Raw genomic sequence first — 12,534 nt, 5'->3', positions numbered from 1 at the left:
TGTATGTTAGGGTCCCCTTCCCCTAAGGTGAGCCTTTAAAGTTTCTCCCAGAAATAAGCGGAGGTCACTTGTATTGGGTGACTCCAGTGGGCCATGTGCTAAAGGAGCAAAGGACTGGGGTCTGCAGAGGAAAGAAGCACAGCACGGACACAGCAGCACGAAGTCTGGCTCCCCAAGGACAGAGGGAGAGACAGCGCAGCCGCTGTTGACCTTTGAGGCGCAGTTGTGCTTTCTGTACTTTGTTGCCGTGGGATTTGCCTTTATCCTGTCATAGGTCCCCCTTTTCCTTGGCTGTATTTGGGTTTCTGTGCCTTGTTGTGGGATGCCTTGTCTAAGCCACATGGATACCTTCCTTTTGTTAGAAAGGAAGTGGGTTCCTTTACTCCTGGGTGCCTTAGGAGTAAAGTCCTTAGTTTAGCCAGCACTATTGAGCACCTACTGTGTGCAAGAGAAAGGCGGGATTTGTCTTTTTAGTCTTGATCCACTGGGTTTCCAGAAGGTTTGGACCCGCATTAAACTGACAGATGGCAATGGTAGGCACCAGTTGATGGTAAGACCAGGCTCTGTTACCTCTTGGGTATATCAGACAATTATTGCTTATTTAACAGATGCAGGAAAAGGTCAGCACAGGATGCACAGTGGAAAGATCAGCCAAAAAATGTGTAGCTTGGCCCCAGAGCCTCACCAGCAGATTGCATAGTTGTAGGTGATAACGTCTGAATTAGTGAGGGGCCCATCATACCTTTCAGCAGATAGCCAGTTCTCCTTAGGCCCCACCTTATATACAGAAGGGTGGATCTGGCCTGCATGAGACTACCTCCTCTAGCCACAGAGCAGCTCCGCAGCACACAATGATTGCAGGACACTGGATATCCAGGCATAAACATGTTTTACTTTCAGACTGTCCTGGCTGTTACAGCCTGGTCTCAGGACATCCCTGGACTCAGGGCTGCCATGTCAGCATGTGTTTCCTGATGTCTGGGCGGGGCCTGCTCACTATTTTGAGTTAACCCTGCAAACCCCAGAATCTTAACACGGGCCTTGGCGAGATTGAAGTAGATAGAGAGGTAGCGGTCTGAGAATGACAAACCCGGTGCAGTGGGATTCCGAATAGAAATTAAGTTAACTTATTGAAACAATTTATAATGAAAGTTAAAATGAAGTATATAAATGTAAAATGAAATATTTCTTGCATACCTGACTGCCCATTGGCACCTGCTGGAGTCCCAGGGGGAGCTTTAAAAAATACTGATGCTCAGGTCCTACCCCCAGAGATTCTAGGTGGCAGCCCTGCATCAGGGTTGCATCAAGTTCCCTAGATGATCCTGAAGGCACGAGCAGTGATTCTGACCAACTTCAGAAGTAATGTCTGTTCTCCCATGAGTGGTAACCATTAAGAAGCTAGCTGGAGGCGGGAGTGTGCAATACAAGACCTCTCTGACGTTTTGCCTCTAGCCTTTCAGAAAATTGTCATTCACTGTCCAAGAAAAAAATGTGCTCCAAACCTGGCTGGTGTGCCTAAGTGGTTAGAGCGTCAGCCTGCACACCTAAGGGTCTCAGGTTCCATTCCTGGTCAACATACCTGAGTTGTGGGTTCACTCCCCGCCCTCTGATCAGGACATGTGTGAGAGGCAACTGGTGTCTCACATCAAGATGTTTTTCTCTCTCACATGGATGTTTCTCTCCCTCTCACCTTCCTTCCCTCCTTTCCTCCATCCCTACCTTCCACTCTCTGAAAAGCAATGGGGAAATATTTTCTGGTGAGGATGAACAACAATAACAACAAAAGTACTTCAGTGTCTCTTCAATGCTAACGGAAGAAAAGAGATGTTAGAAGTCCCCTACCATGGGCAGCCCTGATGAGCTTTATGATCAAAAGTTTGGGTAGTGTTTATTAGAACAGAATTCCATGCAGAAAAAGGATCCCATAGTAACTCAAGACCTTGCTTGTCTGCAAGGGTTAACCTGAGTCACTGTACTGCTGGACCTTAAGAGGTAGGTCTCTGAGCCAGATCTGGACAGGCATGCTGTGCAGCAGGCGACGGAGAGGAAATAGCAGCCACCATCCTGTTAAATTAAACTCCATGGGGCTATTCTCCAGCATTATCAGGGAAGGTTAGAGCCATTTCGTGCCTGCCATCTGTTTAGGCTGCTGATGAAATCATTAATTCTCTGTGTTGGTGCCAGGATGAACTTTGAGATCTGATGACAAATGAGAAAGTGCTAACGGCCCAGTTGTATGTTTTTGTTTTCCCATTTTGGATTTCGGTGTCTCCCTCAATTCAAAAGTCCATCCATTGTTCAGACTTTGAAATGACTGCATTGCCTGTTTCTGGAGATGTTGAGGGAAATTATTTTCTGGAACGAAGCTCCTGTTATTTGTGTTTGTTAGCAGTCTCATCAAAACCCAAGTCACTCTTGTCAATCAGTCCAAAAACAAAAAAAAAAAATTCCCCTGGTCTCAGGACAGGAGGTTTACAAAAAGCAACCAGAAAGAATTGGATGTATGAACGAATTACCCCAGAGTATAGTTATTGTAAATGGAAACAGGGTACGGGGCAAGGATGGGTAGAAAGAAAGGGGGAAAAACCTACCAAGGTCATATCTGTCACTGATTAAATGGTAAGAGTGACTATAAAGACATTTTTATTGTCTGACATGACATTTCAGAGAATTGGAGGATATTGCATGGAGGTTTAGAGCCCCTCAGTTCATGTTCCTCCCCATTTTTTTTCTGAACATATCCACAGATAGAGCAGAGAAGTTCAATGCAGCTTTTCTGCTGGTATCTTGGTGATTGGATCCAAAGCCCTTGGAAAACTTAGTCACATCTGGGACTCTAGGTGACTATGCTTTTTAAATTACAGTTTTAAATTGGATTAAATTATACATCAGAATACAATTAGAACTAGTCCAGTATAGAAAGTTGTCTCTTTGTAAGTGTGAAGTCAAAAGTTAGTATTGTCACTTGTTTCCTTGGGTGTTAATTTTTCTGTCAGGTGCTATGAGGACCATTTCTTCCTGGAAAAAATGAATGCTAACAATGTTTTTGGGGCCTTATTACAGGCAAGGATTTTGTAGAGAAAAATGGGGGAAGAGCAAAGCATTAGCCAGGCATTTCTTCATCCCCCCACCCCCTCAGCCATCTGCCTGTGAAACCTCTTCCTGGGGGGTGTTCTCACCTGTAATCTCAAAACAGGGTATTGGTACCTGGAGGATGTCTGGTCATCTCAGTGAGGTTATGTGTGAAGCCACGTGATAGATGGGCGAATGCTCCTTTTCAGGCATTACCTTTTTCTCTCTCAAAGATTTGTGGGGAAAACATTATTTTTACATCAAAACCAACATGTAACTTTGTAGAATATAAAATTGGAATAGATTTATAGTTTTGAAAAAAGTGGACTTAAGAGACATTTAGCTTGGATCACTGCTTAGAATGCTGCCTGGTACCTAGCAGGCATTATGTTAGGTTCACTAGAATGGGAATATCAGAGGAGAGCAATTAGATACGCTCAAGACAAGCACTTGGCAATTAGGACATCCCCAGACGCTGGGGGCTCTGTGGGAGTCAGGTCCCTCTCTAGAAAAGTTAGAGAAGCCCTGATGTAGACCACCTCCAATCCCTGGAGCTCCCAGAATTCCCAGTCTTGGAGTCAGCCTGACATCCCAGCAGCATGGCCGTGGCCTGCCAGTATCTCATTACAAAACGGGGCAAATAGTCAGTAAACTTGGGCCGGCTTTGCCTTCAGGGGGCCTCGTGGCTTATTTTGAAGACTGAGTTAATGTACGTTTTTAGTTGTAGAGAAGGAAGCATATAAGTAGAAAGCATATATTGAATATGACATTTTAAATTATCTTTCTCTGTACTTTTTGGGAGGAGCAGTCTTGTTTTCTCTTGTTTAGGACAATGTTATTTGTCAATACAATATTTTTAACATACCATTTTCCCTGAATGGAGGCAGTTCAGATATAGTCCGCCACTTTCTCTACAGAGTTTAATCCAGTGCTTGCTAAAACCAATGGGAGGGGGTATAATTAGTCTTGGTGGGCTAAAATAATAACCACAAGGAAAAAATTAGTGAAGCAGTATTTTGCTTCTTGATTTTGGCAATTACTAGTATAGTGGTGTAGCTGGTTCTACTATAGTGAAGCTCTTACCTTTACCAATAACAAACCTCTTTTCTGATAGATTTTTATTTAAAAAAAAATCTTTATTGTTGAAAGTATTACATATGTCCCCCTTTTTTCCCCATTGACCCCTTCTGGCCCGTCCCCAACCCCTGCCCTAGGCCTTCACCACCGTATTGTCTGTGTCTGTGGGTTATGCATATATGCATATAAATTTTTTTGGTGATCTCTTCCCACCATTCCCGTCTTCCCTCTAAGATTCAACAGTCTGTTCCATGCTTCCACTAGTATATCTTTGGATATATTTTGTTCATCAGTTTATTTTTTTTTATTAGATTCTACATATGAGTGAGAACATATGATACTTGCCATCTAGATGGAAATTGTATAGCAGTTGTCAGCAGGAATAACCTTTATTGTTATTTACAAAACATACCTATTTCTATTGAGAATGCCAACTATGGTCGTATCCCAACTTTTTTGTTGAAATAGCATGTCCTGGTCAGATATGAATTTCCCTTCACCAAAATGAAATTTGACAATAAGTTTGGCATTGGGTTAAGATTAAAATGTAAGAAATCTGAGTGTCTGATTTGATTCCAATATAGCCCAGGAGCCTGCACTGGGGTCCTGGTTGTGCTCTGCTCTAGCTGTGTACATAAGCTTCTGGGCTTCATTTTCCTCCTATGGGAGGGAATATAATAGAGCCTATTTTATAAGGTTATTGAAAGAATTAGAGTTTGAAACATGGAAAAACAGTTGGACGGTGCCTGGCACATAGTAAACACTCAGCAATCTCTGGAAGAGATTGCGTTGAATTGATGCTAATTCTTTAAATACTTGGTAGAATTTTCCAGTGAAACCATCTAGGCCTGGATTTCTATTTGGGGGAGATTTTAAACTACAAATGTAATTTCTTCAATAGTTGTAGGGCCATCAAATATTTGTTCAGGAGTAGGAAAGAGATAAAATGAAGACAATCCTTTTCACAATTCACTTCACCTCTAATCTGCCTTCCTAGTTCATACATTCAAACAAAACTGCTTTTCTCAAAAAACAGGTCTGGGCAGCCCACTCATCACTATGCTGTTTACACTTTAAAGAACCTGGTACACCATTGTTTAAAACAAAACAAAACAAAAGGGCGCTAGCTGGTTTGGCTAAGGGGATAAAGCATCGGCCTGTGGACTGAAGGGTCCTGGATTTGATTCCAATCAAGGGCACATGCCCCTTGCAGACTGGATCCCCAGTGGGGAGCATGCAAGGAGGCAGCTGATCAATGATTCTCTCTCATCATTGATATTTCTATCTCTCCCCTCTCCCTTCCTCTCTGAAATCAATAAAAATATATTAAACAAACAAACAAGAGCAAAGGGCTTGTGATTTTTTTTGGGTATTTTATTTTTATAAGAAATCTGTGTCCTCACTGTATAGTAATGGTTAAATACTGTACATTGCAAGAGGGAATTGAACAGTTGAATTTAATGAAACCATTTCACCAAGAACCAGTTGCAGTGTTAGAATGTAATTGCAAAGGAACCTGCCTGGACTTTAATTTATCTTCTTGTTTTATTTTAAAACGATACTGGATTTGCATTTCCCAGATGTCAGAGACAATGATGAGAGGTCCCGGGTGACAAGCCTGTAACATCAGCAAAGTTTTAAACAAACGCAGCATTTTTCTGATGAGCTAAGATTCTACTTACTTCAGAGGGAGCCCTGATAAAACTGTTTTTGTCTTATTGACATGGTTGGTTGTGCTGCTCACCCACTTCACCTCTTTCACATGTAACTGTAATCTATCTTATCTGTAGAGGATGTTTTAGCTTATTTACTAAGCACTTTCATATTCATGATTTCATTTAATCCCTGAAGCAATCCTGTGAAGATGACAGGAGGTGTCTTACAGATAAGGAATCAAAGGCTCACAGCAGGTAAGTGACTTGTCCACGAGCACGCAGCTAGTAAGTGGCTGAACCAGAATTATTGCATGGCCACGTATTTATCGAACCTCAAATGAAATTTTATAGTGATGCTGTGTCATGTAAAACCACCTAGATATCCCTTCATGTATATTTCCTGACCACAAACTGTTCTGTACACCATGGCATGTGGTCATGTGATCTTATTTACCCTTTGCCTGAGGCAGAGTAACCTCCATTTCGACTCACTTGATGTGTTTCTGAGTGTGTGTAAAATATATCTTGTGAACAGTCCTTTATTCAGTTCCTTTCAAATTACCCTGTTTGATTATTCTATTTCTTGCTGTGATCTTGACTACTATGATGGCAGAGCTAGAACTGGACGAATGATAGTTTTTCTACCTGTAAAATACAAGGTGCTTGGGTAAGTATCTGGGAAATATAAACAAGTTTGGAAGGGACCTTGAGACCCCAGGTGCTTCAAATCAGGTGGATCACAGATCGAGTGCTGGCCAGTAAGTCCGTTATAATAAATCTATAATTTTAGTATATTTTCTATGTTTTCTCTACATGATGCATTTGCTTTGCTCTTTAATTTTTAAAATTCCTTTGGTATTAGGATTAGGTATTTACCTTTGTACTTACCTTTTAAAATGCCCCTCTCCACTGTTTTCTGAGTTAACCTTCCTTAACTGATTTTTCAGTTTCTAATGTATTCTTTGACTTTTTCCCCTTGGTCTGTACAGCAGACGTTCTCAAAATGACGTACACCAGAGGCCTCTCAGGGAGTCTGTGAGGTCAAAATTATTTTCATAATAATACTAAGACATTATTCTACTTTCACTTTCTCATAAATGCATGTGAACATTTTGCAGAGGCTACATATGTTAATGATGTTATCACTGTGATGTCTACTGAAATGTGTGAAACACCTATGAAAACCCAGCTGTCTTCTATTAAGCCAGAACTTAAAGGGATTTGCAAAAATATAAAAATGATGCTACTCTTTTCACTATATTTTTTGGGAAAAATATAATTTTTTATAAAAATGTTATTTATGTTACCTGTAATAGGTTTATTATTGTTATTTTACTTAAGTAAATAAACAACTTCTCAGTTTTAATTTCTAATATGGAAAATGTTGACACAACTCAATAAACAATGTTTTGAAGTTCTAAAAATTTTAGAAGTGCAAAGGATTTCAAAGGTCAAAAAATGTGAGAACTACTTCTATGTAACATCAATGAATTTGTTCTCCATTCTACATTCCCTCTCCTTTCTCTTCCACTTTTTATTCCTATTATATTTACTTTGTCAGAACATATGGCATTTTATATTAGTCTTTTACTCTTATTTTCATTTTTTTGTCTTAAATCTAACATTAACTATATTAAATTGCCTAAATTCCCTAAGTCATAACTTGGTTGGATGAAGTTCATCCTTTAGCAGATTCTTCAAGTACTCATGAATACAGTATTCTCCAAGTTCTTATATGTGTAAATGGCTTTTTATGTTATTTTTTAAATGTATGGCCTTGATATTGAAGAACAGCTTAGGTGGATATAAAATCCTTGGTTCACATTTTTGCTTTATGTGTTTATTGTAAACTCTGCTTGCTTCTTGTCTTGATTAGTATGTCGCTATTGATAACAGTTGAATTTTCTTGCTATTTAAAAATTTTTAGTCTTTTTGCCTGCCTGGTGACCTAAGTTTTTTGTTGTTGTTTTTGTTTTTTAACCTTTAAGTCTAACAGTTTTACTAGGATATATCTGTGGGTTGATCATTCTGGGTATATTTTCCCAAGTACCTACTGGGCCCATTTAGTTTGTGGATTTAGATTTTCTGAATCTTTTAATGATTATATTTCCAGGGAATAGTCCTATTCTATTGTTTTTATTAATTAGGAAGTACAATTATGTGTACTTGGGTCTCCTTTGCTTATCTTCCATTTAAATTACCTTCTTTTTGACCGTCTTTTACATTTTTGTCTTATTTTTATTATTTTGGTTGTTTATCTACTTTTCTTTATTTATTTTTATTAAATGTTCATTCAAATATCAGCTTCCTAAGGCAACTTATAACTTAATTTCTGAGATGACTTTTCTTTCTATTTCTTTAAATTGACTTATTTTATTTCTGTTTTATGTGTATGTCTGTTCCTTAGATTTTCACCATCTGATTCAAGGTGTTTTTCATATTCACACATACTTGCTTGAAAAAAAACCTGTATTTTGTTTGGAGTATTGTGCTACAGTTTTGTGTTGTTGTTTTTTTATGTTGTTATTTTTGGGGTGATGTGGGAGAATTTTTACCAGTTTAAATGTTTCAAATTTTTGTTTCAGTTTTGTTTTTCCAAGTTTGTGTAGAAACAAATTGTTTTGGAGTCTTTCTTTTGTAGATCACATTAACAATTGGGGAAGACTACAAGTATTGTAGTTTCCTCGTCTGTCTGTGCAGTTTTTTAATGGATAGCTATATCATCTCTCGGTATCTATCACACTTTGAAGTCTCTTCCCGGTAGTCCTTTCTGTTAGTGCGTTTTGTCACAATTAGTATGGACTCTGTCTTTCTGGAGATGACTGAATTCACTCTTAGGCCACTACAGGTGTGTTGGAGGAGGTCCTGGAGAGGACCACCTGTGGACTGTTAGCAGGATGCGGGTTGTTGGAGGCCCTCCCCCTCGCCCTCGCCCCTGCCCCTGGAAAGTGGTTCCGCCCTCCCGCGGTTCCGTCTTCCTGCAGCCGGAGCCGTTTTGCGGGCGCAGCCTTGAGAGGGCGAGGCGTCGAGCGGCTGGACGGCCCACGTGAGGGACCCGGTCCGGTCCGGTGAGGCCAGGCCTCCCTGTAAACGGCTGAGGTGCTGGCGGTCTGGACGGAGATCTCCTCGGCTGGCTTGCGGGACCCACGGCAAGCCTCGCAAGTAAGTTCCTTTGCTGACTCAGCCCGTTACCGACCACACGGGGCCCGTCGCCCCTCGGTGGTCCCTCGCGGCCCTCGGGGTACAGCCAGTCTCGAAGCGCAACCCCTCTTGCTCCCCCCACGTTTTCCTGGATTTCTCCCTCTCCACCGACGCCTGCCGCGGGAAGTCCTTGGTCTTGTAGTTATGCCGGAGGAATGGGTTTTCTCTGGTTTTATTTGTGCTTCTGGTTAATCTGTGTAGTTTGCTTGGAAAAACCGTCAAGAGATTTTGATTTACGTGCCGCCATTATCCTCAGCCCACCCAGGAGCAGAAATCCTCAAATGTGATGTAACCCGAGCAACCCTTCCCCATATGCTTTTATTTAAATGTAGTTTTTTTTTTTAAATGAAGTCCAAGATATTTACTTCAGTTAATTTTCTATTTCTCATGCCTTTATACCTTAAACCTATTGAGTCTTTATATCTATATCTATCTATCTATATCTCTATCTATCATCTATCTATCTATCTATCTATCTATCTATCTATCTATCTATCTATCTATCTATCTATCTATCTATCTAGATCTCAGACAGAGGGAGGGCGAGAGAGAAACATGGGTGTGTGGCCTCGCGCCCTTGCCCGGCCGGATCTGCCTGCCCAGGACGGAACCGCCACCTCTGCGGTACCCGAGGTGCTCCAGCCAACTGGGCCAGTGCGGCCAGTGCTCCTTTTCTATAGTTTTATAAAGGGATTTAGTTTTATTTCCCTCCACGTAGTGATCAAGTTTTTTTCCTAATACCCTTTCTTAAACCATCAGATTTTTCTTATTTATTCACATTTATGTACACATGATTGTGTTTCTAAGGTGTTTATTCTGTTGTATTGGTCTATTTCTCTATTATTATGGCTTTCTAGTGTGTCTTAATATCTGATGGCTAGCTGTTTAGTTTTCTGTTTTAAAGTTGACTTAGCTATGCATCAACCTTTATTCTTCCATGTAAAGCCTAGAGTAAATATGATGACATTTTCAAAGGTGTTCAAGTTGAAATTAAATTGGGAATTTAGAGATAGAAAAATTTACATAAAATTGTTATAATTTCCACTTACTTTGATTATCTTTGCTGACTTTTATTAGATTTTTAAAAATTATCTTTTAGAGAGGTCTTCAGTTTTATTGCTTAACTTAATTCCTAATATTTTATTTTTGTTGTTGTGTATCTTACTGTTTACTATATTTTCTAACTGGTTATTGCTGATGTTGAGAAATACAATTGATTTTTGTAGGCCAATCCTATATCAGCAACACTGCTGAGTTCTCTTATTTTTTCTAATAGTTTGTTTCTACATTATATTGGTTTTTCTAAGTCGTTATCATATGTAATCTATAATTATTGCCTCCACTTTCTCACTGTTGCATTTTGAGCATTTTATTTTGCACTTTCTGGTGAAATAAAATTAAGAAAATATAGCAGTGTTAGATTTATTCTTTTTTAAATAAAAAATATATATTTTTATTGATTTCAGAGAGGAAGGGAAAGGGAGATAAAACAATGATGAGAGAGAATCATTGAATGGTTGCCTCCTGCATGCCCCCTATTGGGGATGAGACCACAACCCAGGAATGTGCCCTGACCAGGAATCGAACTGTGACCTCCTGGTTCATAGGTTGATGCTCAACCACTGAACCACACCAGCCAGGCTAGATTTATTCTTTGCTTTTTGTGAACTTCAATTATGCTTACCCTTACTGTGTGATTATTTGGGAACTGGCAGTATATATTTAATATAGTATTATGTTAAAACCCATTATGAATCCAAAAAAGTATTTCTTTGTACCACAGAGGAGAAAGGATTCAGCCTTTGAAGACCAAATGAACTAAGAGACACATTACCCTGAAATTTTTTTCATTTGTATAGTATCTGTTGATTTTAATACGTTGGTGAGCTAACAAAAATCAAGCATAAATATCTCTTTTACTTACTTGATTTGAATTTTTAAAATTTTGTTGCCATTATTTTGGTTATAAAATTTATTATTTTAAATTAAAGAAGTAATAAATTAAAACATTCTAATTATAAATTATTCAAAGCATATGATTCAAATGATGTAGAACTATATAGAAAAAATAAAACAACCCTCTCCTTTTATCTTATTTGTATGTCTATCTCCACTTCTTGTTTTCTGGGCAACCTTTTATCATCTATATGTACAAAAGTCTAAGTGACCGGCCAGTAGCTATGATGTGCACTGACCACCAGGGGGCAGATGCTCAATGCAGGAGCGGAAACCACAGGCATGGAAATGGAACAGATTGATGAATCTCAGAGGGAAGGGAGGAAGGGGGAGGGCAGGAAGAGATTAACCAAAGATCTTATATGCATACTAGAGGCCCGGTGCATGGAGTCATGCACCAGTGGGGTCCCTTGGCCTGTACTGCGGGGATCAGGCCAAAACCAGCTCTCCTACATCTTCCCAAGGGGTCCTGGATTGTGAGAGGGTGCAGGCCAGGCTGAGGGGCCCCACCAGTGCACAAATTGGTGCAATGGGCCTCTAGTGTGTATATGTGTGTGTGTGTGTGTGTGTGTGTGTGTGTGTGTATGTGTGTATATATATGTATATATATGTACTGTACATATATAACTTTTCTTCAGTTACTTTAAAAATGTATTCTTCATTGAAACACAATTCACATACCATAAAATTCACCTTTCTAAAGTGTACAATTAATTGGTTTTTAGTTATGCACCTATCACAGTTATGCAACTATCACCACTATCTACTTCCAGATCCCTTTTATTACTCCCAAGAGAAACTCCATACCTGCTAGTATTCACTCTCCATTTCTCCCTCTCTACAGCTTCTGGAAACCACTAATATACTTTCTGTCACTGTGGATTTGTGTAGTTTGTATATTTCATGTAAATGAAATAAAACTGTACATAGTGTTTTACTTAGCTGCACATGACTTTTTAAAATAATTATTAATGGGATCATAAAAACATATTCTGATTATTTTTTCTCTTAATATTTCTTTTATATCACCTTATATATTTCTGTGTAATTATTTTTAATGGTAGTACAATAGACATAGATGAGATGCATCATAGTTTATTGAAGTATTCAATTATTGATGTATATATGAGTTGTAGCCAGTTAATATTATCAACAATCTCATACTGAAACTTGTTGATACATATAGCGTTCACGTGCAAGTGCCTTGTCTAACAGGAGAATCTAAAATATGGAAATAATAATAGTATCTACCTTAAAAAGTTATTGTGCAGATAAAACAAGATTACACCAGTGCTTTGAACAATGCTTGGCAAATAGCAAACTCCCAGTAAGTGCTAGCTATCATTAATATTATAGAAGTATTCATATCTGCAGTAGCATAGAAAATGTTTATGATAAAATAATAAGTACAAAAAGCAACCCAGTAAAATAGTATATATTTTTTGGTTGCAATTTTGTTAAAAGTATATCTGCTTACAAATAAAAACTCTAAGGAAATATATATATGTGGAAAGAATTGCTTTGTTTATGATGAAGGCATTGTGGGTTCATGTTTTAAAAATGTCTTTAG

The sequence above is a fragment of the Eptesicus fuscus genome, chromosome 6, assembly GCF_027574615.1.
Source record: "Eptesicus fuscus isolate TK198812 chromosome 6, DD_ASM_mEF_20220401, whole genome shotgun sequence".
NCBI lineage: Eukaryota > Metazoa > Chordata > Mammalia > Chiroptera > Vespertilionidae > Eptesicus > Eptesicus fuscus.
The sequence above is the reverse complement of the archived record's forward strand: the minus strand, read 5'-3'. Positions refer to the sequence as shown.